Source organism: Pelodiscus sinensis, chromosome 26 (assembly GCF_052426305.1).
Source record: "Pelodiscus sinensis isolate ZL-2025 chromosome 26, ASM5242630v1, whole genome shotgun sequence".
Lineage (NCBI taxonomy): Eukaryota > Metazoa > Chordata > Testudines > Trionychidae > Pelodiscus > Pelodiscus sinensis.
In genome coordinates, this window is record NC_143077.1 from 14,407,434 (window position 1) to 14,418,703 (window position 11,270).

Here is an 11,270-nt window from a genome sequence, read left to right on the forward strand (position 1 = left end):
AGATGTCAAGGCAGGGTCCTGCGTTATCAGGTCACATGGTCCCAGGGCGCTGGGCCTGCTAGTGATTAAGCCAGGGGGTTAGTTAGCCCAGCAGCTGAGAGAGCTGGAAAAATCAAACCACATTTTCCTTCTAATTTGCTGGAGGGAGAAGTTCTAGTGTAGCGGACCCTAGAGTTAACCCTTTGGGTGCTGCCTAATGTAGCTGGTCCAGTTCATACTGAATCCTGAGAGCCCCCGGGACATGCCACGTACAGCCACCTAGAAACACTGGAATGCCACTGGCCCACTGGGACTGCTGATGAAGCCCTCCCCCGCCCCCCTTCTACCTTGCACGGCTGTGAAGACCAGCAGCCGCAGGGTTAACGGGCTAGGTCTCCGGCAGGCATGCATCAGGGGAAGGGATTCTACTCCCTCCCCGCTGGGGTTTCCAGCCCCTTCGCTGCTACCAGAAGAATGTGATGAATCGAGGGTTTCCAGAGCGGCTTTGCGCCATAGCTGCAAGCTGGGGTCACATGGAATCCAGGCTGGCAGCTCCATCCCCGTCCCGAGAGCCCGGCCGGTTAGAAACCTGCACTGCCAGTCTGGCCTGCCCCGCCGGAGGTGGATTGGACGCCAAGGCAGGCGGAAGAGCATGTGTGGAGGTAGGGAGAAAGCACCCCCAAAAGACACCCCATCACCTTCAGAACAACTAACCAGGAGCATCTAGTGCAATCGGTCACTGCTGGGGCTAAACAGGCAGCACAGTCTAGTGGGCTGAGCAGCGGTCTGGGAGCCAGGAACACCTGATTTCAGCCCCAGCACTGCCACCGGCTGGCCAGGGAACTCAGTGATCATCTTTCCGCCTGTGCTCCTGTCAATGATGTCACCAGCTCGGCACAGCCGCCCCTCCCACACTGCATGCAGGCAGGGGCTAGGCTGTAGGGTGTTGCATTCAGCATGATGAAGTTGGGGGGTGTCTTTTGGAAAGCTGTCTGGGATGGAGGGTTGTAGCCTGCTAGGGCCAGCGTTGTGGCCAGTAGGAAGGAGGAAAGACAGGCCCAAGCCTTTAATGTCTTATTTCCAGGCTTTTAAGGTCAGGGGACACACGGGGCACGGCCCTGCCAGCGGAGGTGTCGCTGTTCACAGTCGTCATTGGCAAACGTCCGAGTTTTCTACTCCGCTGTGGTGTCCCGCGGCATGCCAGGGGAGTTGCGCGGGCTGGGAATTAGCTGGTGAAACAGCCCTGCTGCGGCTGCTCAGGACTCATCTCACTTTTTAGCCTCATGTAAAAGTTCCTGGGAGGAAGGCCAGCCCCGCTTGGCTAGCAGGGAGAACGTCCGCTGAAGGAAGCGTCCCTGAAGGAAGCCATGTCAGCACTCAGCTTCCCAATACGCCAAGGCCGTGCCTGGAGGGACTTAGCGGCACCTTGGCCTGTCACTTTCCTCTTCTCTGCCAGGGCAAAGCAGCCCCCTACGCCTTCAATCTCGTCCCAGTGGGACACAGGCAGATAAGCTAGCAGCCTGCTTGGCCAACAGTAGAGAGGGAATGGATCACCTCCCCAGCTAATGGTAGGCGTCTGTACAGTGCGTACGAAAGAGCCAGGCTCTCAAGCTGAGAGGGGTCACAGGCTCACATCCTCTGTAGAGAGCACCCTCCAGCCCCGTGGGTGACACAGGCACAGTGTGACACGTGGAAATGTGCGCGAGTGAGTGATGCACCCTGTCATTTACAGGTTGGGGTTTTTCAGTCTAAGGGTGGCTTTTAAAAGGTATCAGACACAATCATCCCCCTCACCAGAGATCAGGCAGGATTTCATGCCCTTGCCCATCAGCTTCCCCTGATCACTTGAGCTACAGAAGGAACAGCTATCCCAGCGAGGGGCAGCCTAGGCTAGTGAGTGGGCCACAAGATTGCCATGACCAAGACAGTCTCCCAGGACAGGGGTTTTGCTCACTGCGCTTGTGTACTAGGGATGGAATAGTGCAGTCGATTAACCAATTAACCGATAAGCAAAAGCTTAGAGGTTAATGTTATAGACAACACGCATTTCCCACCTCCCCACCTGCCTGTACATTTTTTCGCAGGCTGGCCAACAGCCCAGCTCAGTCCTGGCTCGTGCTGGGTCCAGGACTTACCGCTACAGGCTCTGCATTTAAGGCGTATTAGGAGCCAGGTGGGCAGGCAGCTTGGTTCCGTTCTGGCTCGAGCCGGGTCCGGGAGCTCAGCTCCTCCTCTGGACAGGGGCTGCTGCCACCCCCATGCTGCTGCCTCTGTATCAGAGGCAGCAGCCCAGGGCAACAGGCAGCCGGTCCACAAGGGGAGCTGGTTTTTAAACTGGCTCTTCTCGCAGACCAGCTCCCGCCTGGCACCCCGCGCTGCTGGCTCTGACGCAGTGGAGTGGCAGGGGGCTCCTCAGGAGTGGGGCTGGAGCCCACTGGCTTCTGGCCCCACGCTGGGGACTATAGAATAGTCGAGTAACTGATAAGAATTCATGAGGTTAATCGACTACTCAGTTAACCGCTATTGAACCTCCCTACCGTGTACCTGGGCTCTGCGGGCTGTGCCGATGGAACGGCGGCAGTGCCGGGAGCAGAGGCAGAGGGCGCGCACGGCTCTCAGTCAGCGCTGTGCGCGATCCGGACACGCCTCCCTTCCCGTGCCCCGGCGTTGTGTGGGTGTCACTCTGGTAACACCGGGAGGAAAAAACGATGTGGCTGGAAACTGGCAGAATCTGGCAACTCTGCCTGTGGGCACCGGGCAACACAGTGTCTTGTGGGCCGCACATTGAACCCCAAAGAGTCACACACACCCCATGGGCTGCTCCCCACTGAGCCAGCCCCTTTCCAGCCCCACAGCTGAAGGAGGATTTCACTCGGATACTATTCATGGGTTATAGTCACCATCATTTCCTAGGCCTGCTTCTGTTCTTGGAGGCATGGGTAGAGATAGGGCAACGAATGCTGATTCAGGCAGCGTGGTGCAGCCGATAAGCCGGGGGGTGGGTGGCTCAGAGCACAGCCTGCCATGCCCTTGCATAAACTCTCCACTAGTTTCATTAAATATTTGTTCAGCAGCTCTTCCCTGGCAGCCTTCTAGGCTGGGTCCACGGCCTTGGTTCAGAGGAATAGTGAATTACATGGGACTTTAAACAGCACTTAGAAGAGGTGAGATTTGAACTGGTTAGAGTTGGGCGACTCAAGTTTTTTCTAGTTTTCTCCCATCTTCCCCCTCCCCCCATTTTTTTTTTTAAACCTTTGGACCGAACACAACCGTTCCATTTCCTTTTTTGAGCATTTAACAACTTTCCAAACAAAAATGAAAGGGTATTTTGAAACAAGGAGTCGCTTCAAACCAAAACAACCAAAATGTTTCATTTCAAAAACCTCCAAACAAAACATTGCAAAACATTGATTGGTTGGGGATTTTTTTTTTTTGAAAGCTTGTTTTTTGGACTGAAACTGTTTCGCAAAACGCACACGAGTCTGCCAGACAGTTCACTGGTGACAAATCTGTACTTTTCTCAGGAAACAATAGAAAGCCTGAGGAAGTCGGCAAGAGCAAAGGGGACATATGCTCAGTACCCATTTTTGCCAGAAAAACGGCAGGATGGCCAGGACTGGGCTTAAAAAGGGAGCGTCCCAGCAAAAACAGGACACATGGCCATCCTAGATATCAGAATTATGAATTATTGGACCTCATCAGACCCCCATGAGCAATTCACACCAACCACAGAGTTTATGGCAGTGCCCTGCATTTTTGCGATGTCAAAATATACTCCTGGGGGAATTCTGTGCCACTGCGGAATGCAGAATTTTGCAGAATTCTCTGGTTTGCCTGCAGAATTTCTGGTGGTCACTAGAGACTGCTGGACTCTGCAGAGCCTGGCTTGCAAGGGGTGGAGCTCTCAGCATGGAGGGTCTGGAGGTTGCATACTCTTTTGATGTCTGGGCCAGGGGCTGCTTCCAGCTGAGCTCTGTGGGGAGGGGGGTTGGAGTCTGGGGGTGCCCCATTGTTGGGCTCTGAGGGGAGATAGAAGTGCAACAGTCGGAGCACTGAGGGTCCCACACAGCATCTTCCAGAGCCTCCCAACTGGAACTGGACAGCCGTAGCCGCTACTTTAACTCTCTGCTCCCGGGGTAATCGCTTTGACTCGTGCCTGTGTTGTCGGAATACTGGTTGACAGCTATTCTGAAATAAAATGACCTGGGTAATTGAACCTGGAGTGACTATATTGTGTCATTTTGACAAAGCAGCTAGGCAGATTCTGACAATATTGCGTGCCGACTTTTTCGGGTGTTGGCACAGAATTGTTCGTATTTGAGGCAGAATTCCTCCAGGGGTTGACATAATGGGGCAATGCGGCTCTCGAGCTGCCGTGCCGCTAATGCTGCCCCATGATAAAAAGATCCCTGCTCCTAACGGGACAGGGGATCAGCCAGTGCTAAGAGGTCGCCTGGCTTGGTAGAGGCAGCTTGCGGTGCAGGCTTCTCACTCTGTGGGTGTCGGAACTACAGCTCTTCGAGGGGCTAGGATGCAGGGCTGCCCTGGGCTCCCCCTGCCTCCCCTTTGCCTTCGGCAAGGGCCGTCTAACGAGGTATTTCCTCTGGCAGCTGCCCATAGCCTGCGAGGCGCAGCACACAGGGAACGGGCTCCCCCCCCCCAACCAGCTCTCTAGGCGGGAGAGGGAGGCCCTGTCTCAGCAGCGCCGTGACAGAGGATTGCAATCACAGGGAGCAAGGCGCCGCTTCCTGGGACAAGTGTCTCCAGTGGCCTCTGCCCCAGGGCAGACCTGGTAGAGCTGGTTGAGAGGAACTGGATTTCCCGCTTATCCCAACCCGGCCTCCCTGTGCGGAGTGACACCCCACCCCCACAGGATTACCCAGCACCGGCTCTTCCTAGACTTTGCCCTCAGAGGCCAACAGCAGCGGCTCCTCGCCCAAAGAGAGCGCCCACAGGCAGGGGCCTGGGCTGACCTCACCGGCCAATGCCTGGGCTTGCAAGGGTGGAACCCAAGTACCGCCATGCCCACCAGCACTCCCCAGGCATTTATTTTGCCTCACACAGACTCCTCCCTCCCCTCCCCCCAACACGCTCTGGCATGGCACAGAGGAGCAAATGAGGCCCAGGGAGCAGCAGAATAGAGGCACTTAACCGCTAGGCAACGCTGCCCTCGCAGGAGGGATTTGGCACTAGCGGAGGTAAGGGAAGGGAAAGAAGGGCCTCAAAACAGGAACCCAGCCTCTCCTGGGAGCCGCCTGGCCAGGCAGCCCAGCCTGGGAGCACAGGGCAAGGAGTCCACGCAGGTACAGGGAAGGGGAAGTTTCATGCCCACCCTCTCCCCGCATGCCCAGGGCCGGACGGAGGCATGGGCGAGCTGGGCAGATGCCCAGGGCGCCAACTGATGGGGGGCACCTGATGGCAGCTGTAAGGGGCGCGTGGCGTGCCATCAGGCGCCGCGCGCCCAGCTCCCACAGCGCCGGCCCACCCGCATCCCTGCGGCACCGGTCAGCAATGCCCTTTCCCCCACGGCCGCAGGGCCCTACACGGCCCGGTGTGCATGCCAGCAGTGATGGCTGGGCCGGACTGGGCCATGCCGGACTGGGCCGCGTTTGCACCGTGCACTCTAGGAGTGGGTCCCGGGCTGCGCGCCAGCGGCCGTAGCTGGGCCGTGTATGCACCATGCACCCCAGGGGTGGGCCCCCTCCCCATGGGCAGGCTCGTGCATGCGCCATGCACCCAGGGGCGGTGCCGTGCACCCATGCCCGGGGCGCCAGAATACCTCTGGCCGGCCCTGTGCACGCCTCAAATCAAATGCCTCTTGCTTCACTAAACCACAGGGATTGTCACTCCCCTGAACCTGCCCCCATCAGCCAGAGAGGACCCAACAGGGGAGGCAGGATGGCCTAGCGGCTAGTGCCCTGGCCTAGGATTTTAGTAGCTCTGGGCTCTAGGCCCAGCGCTGCCGTTAACCTGTGACATGACCCCCCCGCTGAGCCATTTCTCTTCTCTGTGCCTCAGTGTCCCCTATAAAACATGGAGAATGTCACCAACACTCTTAGGAATGCACTTTAGCGATACTAGTTAAGGGAACTGTCTGTGGTTGAGCTTTCGCACAGGGGCTGGGGCCCTGGTGCTGCCCCGCTCGCTCTGGGCTTGCAGGATTCCAAATAAACTGGGGCAACGTGAGTCTAATGGGGAGAGGCCAAGGCTGGGAGTCTGGATTCCTGGGTTCTTTCTCTAACCCTGCAGCTGATTCGCTGAGACACGCTGGAGGATTCATTTCACCCGGGGCCTCGGTTCTTCCATCTGTAGAATGGGGATAGTAACCTCATGGCTTAACGAGCCATTCCCTCTCCTGTTGGATTCTGTATCTGAATCCCATCCACAGCAGAAAGGACCCCCGTGTGATGGCCACCAGAGAGCCTCCCGCGTGGACACAGCCCAGACTCAAACAGCTGTGGTTGGCACCGCAGAGCGCTGGGCCCTTCCTTAAAACTACAGTTGGCTGCACTGGTGCAAATCAGTTGGCAGCTGTTCCTGCTAGGACCTAGCCCGGCTGCTGCTACAGAAAGTCAGTTGGTGCTTCCCTCCCTCCTAGCACACATGCTTTACAACAGGCAGAATCCAATTCCCCTGCTGGCTCAAGACGGGTTCAGGAAAACATCCTACAAGAGATTTGGGGCAAAATGGCAGGACCCCTGATCTGTGCCAGCCCGTTCACCAGGATTCCTGGGAGTGACTGAGCAGAGGGACAAAAGGGGCACAATCCCCCCCCCCCCCCTTTCAGAGAGGCAAACCCATGCACAACAAACAGAGGCAGGAAACCTTCAGCGGTTTAACCACCCCATTACCTTTGCTGACATTTGCATAACTACCAAATGATCAGGTTTCACGCTGCAGGGCCTCAGCTGCAGGGAACGTCAAGGAGGATTCGCATTAGGGAGTTGTGATTGGTTCTGGCTCTTGGCAGCTGATATTGATTAAATGGGCCCCAGATTTCCCCCTTCCTCCAGCCAGCAATAAAACATCAGTTAAGAGCCACGTGTGGAAGAGGGACTGAGAATAGGGGTGTGGCCTTTCCACCCTCACTCACTCATCCATGATAACTCCCTGTTTGGGCCCCTGGGATGGGGAGAGCTGGCTGGGAAATAGCTCGGGGAGCTCAGATCAGCTCTGGAAGAGACCCCCATACTCAGTGCTTAATTTGTAATTTGGTGAAGGTTCAGAAAAGGGCAACAAAAATGACAAGGGGTTTGGAACAGGTCCCCTATGAAGAGAGATTAAAGAGACTGGGACTTTTCAGCTTAGAAAAGAGGAGACTAAAGGGGATATGATCAAGGTCTATAAAATCATGAGTGGTGTGGAAAAAGTGATTAAGAAAAAGTTATTTACTTGTTCCCATAACGTAAGAACTAGGGGTCACCAAATGAAGTTAGGAGGTGGCAGGTTTAAAACAAACAAAAGGAAGTTTTTCTTCATGCAGCGCAGTGTCAACCTGTGGAACTCCTTGCCAGAGGATGTTGTGAAGACCAGGACTTTAACAGGGTTCAAAAAAGAACTAGATAAATCCATGGTCCATCAATGGTTATTAGCCAGGATGGGCAGGAATGGTGTCCCTAGCCTCGGTTTGGCAGATGACAGGAGAGGAATCACTTGATGATTGCCTGTTCTAGTCACTCCCAGGGGCTACGTCTAGACTGGTGGGTTTTCCGGTATTCTGGAAAAACTCCGCCGCGTCCAGGGAATGCGTTTGTTCGTCTGCTTTTTATGAGGAATAAGGGCTCTGCTGAAAGAGGAGGCTTTTCTGCCATTTGGCCCTGTCTAGATGGGGCCAAATGGCGGAACGCCTCTTCCGGAAAAGCAATCGGAAAAAGCTACACAAGTTGCGGAGCTTTTTCCGATAAAAGAGTGCAGTCTAGACCTAGCCTCTGGCATTGGCCGCTGTTGGCTGGATGGCCCTTTGGTCTGACCCAGTGGGGCTGTTCTTAAGGAATGAGGCTCCCACAATTATTTTACATTCATAACTGACGCAGCAAGTGCAGAGGTGCCGGGCTATGAACTGCCAAGCCTAGAGGTGCTGGAGCTTAGCCCTGGCACCAATTAAGCCCTGCCCTTCCTGCCTCTGGATGCCTGCTCTGGAGGCTCTCAGCAGAGGGGTGGGGATGGAAACCCAGCACCCTCTGAAGCTAGTAGCAGGCAGGACGGAGGAGGTTTAATCTGCTGCTGCCCATGCGGGCCCAGCTCTGATGACAGGTTGCCAAGTCCCCGGGCTTTAAAAAGTAGCTTCCCAGCATTTCAGCCAGAAGGCAGCTGGCATGAGCTCGGGCTGGCTGCCGGAGCTGCGGCGGATAGGTCTCTCCCCCTGGCTGGGGAGAAGGGGGTTAAAGTGTTGGAGAAACTGTGCTCGAAGCCAGCGCAGTCTGCCAGGACTCAAATCGATTCTGTTCCTCTGCCTTCAATAGGCCCTCGCTTGCCATTTCGGCAATTAGCCACCAGCTGGTGCTATGGGATAACCACCGCAGCGAAAAAGCTTCAAACGTTCCTACAGCTTAAAAAAATTCACACACAACCAATGGGCCTGCAGCCCCCTGGAGACTAACTTTAGGGCCCACGAAAGCTCATGATACGATCTATTTTTTTTTAAAGTTACAGACTAACCCAGCTGCCCCTCTGGGACTATTGAAGTGGACAGTTAAGCACTAAGCTCCATGCTTGGGCCCCCCAGCAGTAGCCTGATTTCCAGAGGTACTGAACAGCCTCCGTGTACAGTGCCAACAGGAGCCCTACCCCTAGGAGCTGGTTTCTACTGGTAGCCTAGCAGCCCTAAGGTCCGAGTTCCAGGGGCAAAGCTGTCTGCCCTAGTGGCAGGTCCCACTGCAGTCCAAGGGCCGAGCAGTCCCCTTCTCACCGGCCCAGAGACTGGAACAGAACCAGGCTCAGGAAGCTACGCTGTGCCTCAGCCGCTGCACCCGCCCTGCCAGTTCAGTCCAGCGATCCCAGCCTTCTGCACACAGCTAAATGCAGAGACACGTGCGGGGCAGCTGGTCAAAGAATCCACCCCATACAGTTAGAAGCTGCCGTGGCCCCTCGGACTGTGCCTGGGCTCTACGCGCAGATCTGCCACTGGCCCATTGGGTGACCGTTGGCAAGTTGTGACCCCTCTGTGCCTCGGTTTCTTCATCTGTAAAATGGAGGCCACGATAGGTAACCACTTTTAGAAAGCCTGTGGCGATCAGCAGATGAAAAGCGCTAGGTGCGACCGCTCGTAGTTGCACCAGTTGGCTCCCAGCCGGAGTCTGAGCATTTCCTTGCTAGCTTCCGCGGCTGTGGAGGGAGCCCAGCCCAGCTGGAAACCGGCGCAGAGAACTAGAGCCTGGGCCGCTCTGGTCATTGGCTTGAGCACAGCTGCCTACTAGGCTGGGTTTAAACCAGCGATGGGCAACCTAGGCTAGTGAGTGGGCCACATGTGTTAGCCCCCCGTTGTCGTAACCACGGCAGTCTCCTGGGACAGGCAGCTTTGCTAACTGCTGGCATCCCTAGAAGCCGTGGGGCGAGCCGGCTGAACGGCAGCAGCGCTGTGATTGGCTGCAGAGGGAGCGCCTGGCCCACCCCGTCAGTCAGTGTTGTGCGTGGGCTGGCTTTACGTGGGTGCCACTTGAGCCATATCAGTAGGAAAAAGCCCACCCAGAGGGAAGCCAGCGGATCTGGCAGCCCTGCACGGAGGCGGCAGCAAATCGTGTCTGGTTTAAACCAATGAAGCACCCACACCCAAAGGGAAGTGAATTACACTGAACCAGTGCAGTGCCCCTGAGAGCCCCCAGACTGTCAGGACTTGGCTGGGGCATGGGAGTTCCTCAGCTGAGAGAGCTCCCCCAAAGAGGAGCCTAAGGGCTGGAGAAAACCACAGAGGTCAGTCAGTGGCTGATTTTAGGGGGTTGTCCAAGTCATCTTGCTCCCAGCAGATGCACATGATAGGGCAGGAACAGGCCACATCACTGTACTGAAGGTAGCTCCCTCCCCACCCCATGGTGGGGAAGGAAGAAAAGCTCTGCCAGCGAGTTACACAAGAACATAGGTTAAGTGGCAAAGGAAGTCACCTGTGGAACTCATCACCACAGGATCACACGGAGCCCAGCATCCCAAAGTAAGGAGTATAGATGGGTAACAAGAACTCCCAAAGGGATTACATAGAAAAGACATCTAGAGGGGATCTTCACCTTCCAGCTCCTGGGCAAGGGAAGCTCTCACTTTTAGGGTCTGGAAAAAGATTCCCCTCATGGATCCTTAAGGAATCCATTTTGAGACATTTGGAAGAGGGGAAAGTGATCAGGAATAGTCAGCATGGATTCACAAAGGGTAAGTCGTGCCTGACCAATCTGATCAGCTTCTATGATGAGGTAACTGGCTCTGTGGACGTGGGAAAGTCAGTGGATGTGATATACCTTGACTGTAGCAAGGATTTTGATATGGTCTCCCACAATATTCTTGCCAGCAAGTTAAGGGAATGTGGATTGGATAAATTGACGGTAAGATGGATAGAAAGCTGGCTGGAAGGCCGGGCCCAACAGGTAGTGATCAGCAGCTCGATGTCAGAATGGCGGTCGGTTTCTAGCGGAGTGCCCCAAGGTTCAGTTCTAGGACCGGTTTTGTTCAATATCTTTATTAATGACCTGGATGAGGGGATAGATTGCACCCTCAGCAAGTTTGCAGTTGACACTAAGCTAGGGGGAGAGGTAGATACACTCAAGAGCAGAGATAGGGTCCAGAGTGACTTAGACAAATTGAAGATTTGGGCCACAAGAAATCTGATGAGGTTCAACAAGGACAAGTGTAGAGTCCTGCACTTGGGACGGAAGAATCCCAAGTATTGTTACAGGCTGGGGACCAACCAGCTAAGTAGCAGTTCTGCAGAAAAGGACCTGGGGGTTACAGTGGATAAGAAGCTGGATATGAGTCAACAGTGTGTCCTTGTAGCCAAGAAGGCTAATGGCATATTAGGGGGCATTAGGAGGAGCATTGCCAGCAGATCCAGAGATGTCATGATCCCCCTTTATACTCCTTCTGGTGAGGCCACATCTGGAGTATTGTGTCCAGTTCTGGGGCCCCCACCACATCCTTTTTGTAGACGCATTGGAGAGGGTCCAGCGGAGGGCAACCAAAATGATTAGGGGGCTGGAGCATATGACCTATGAGGAGAGGATGAGGGACTTGGGTCTGTTTAGTCTGCAGAAGAGAAGAGTGAGGGGGGATTTGATAGCAGCCTTCAACTTCCTGAAGGGGGGTTCCAAAGA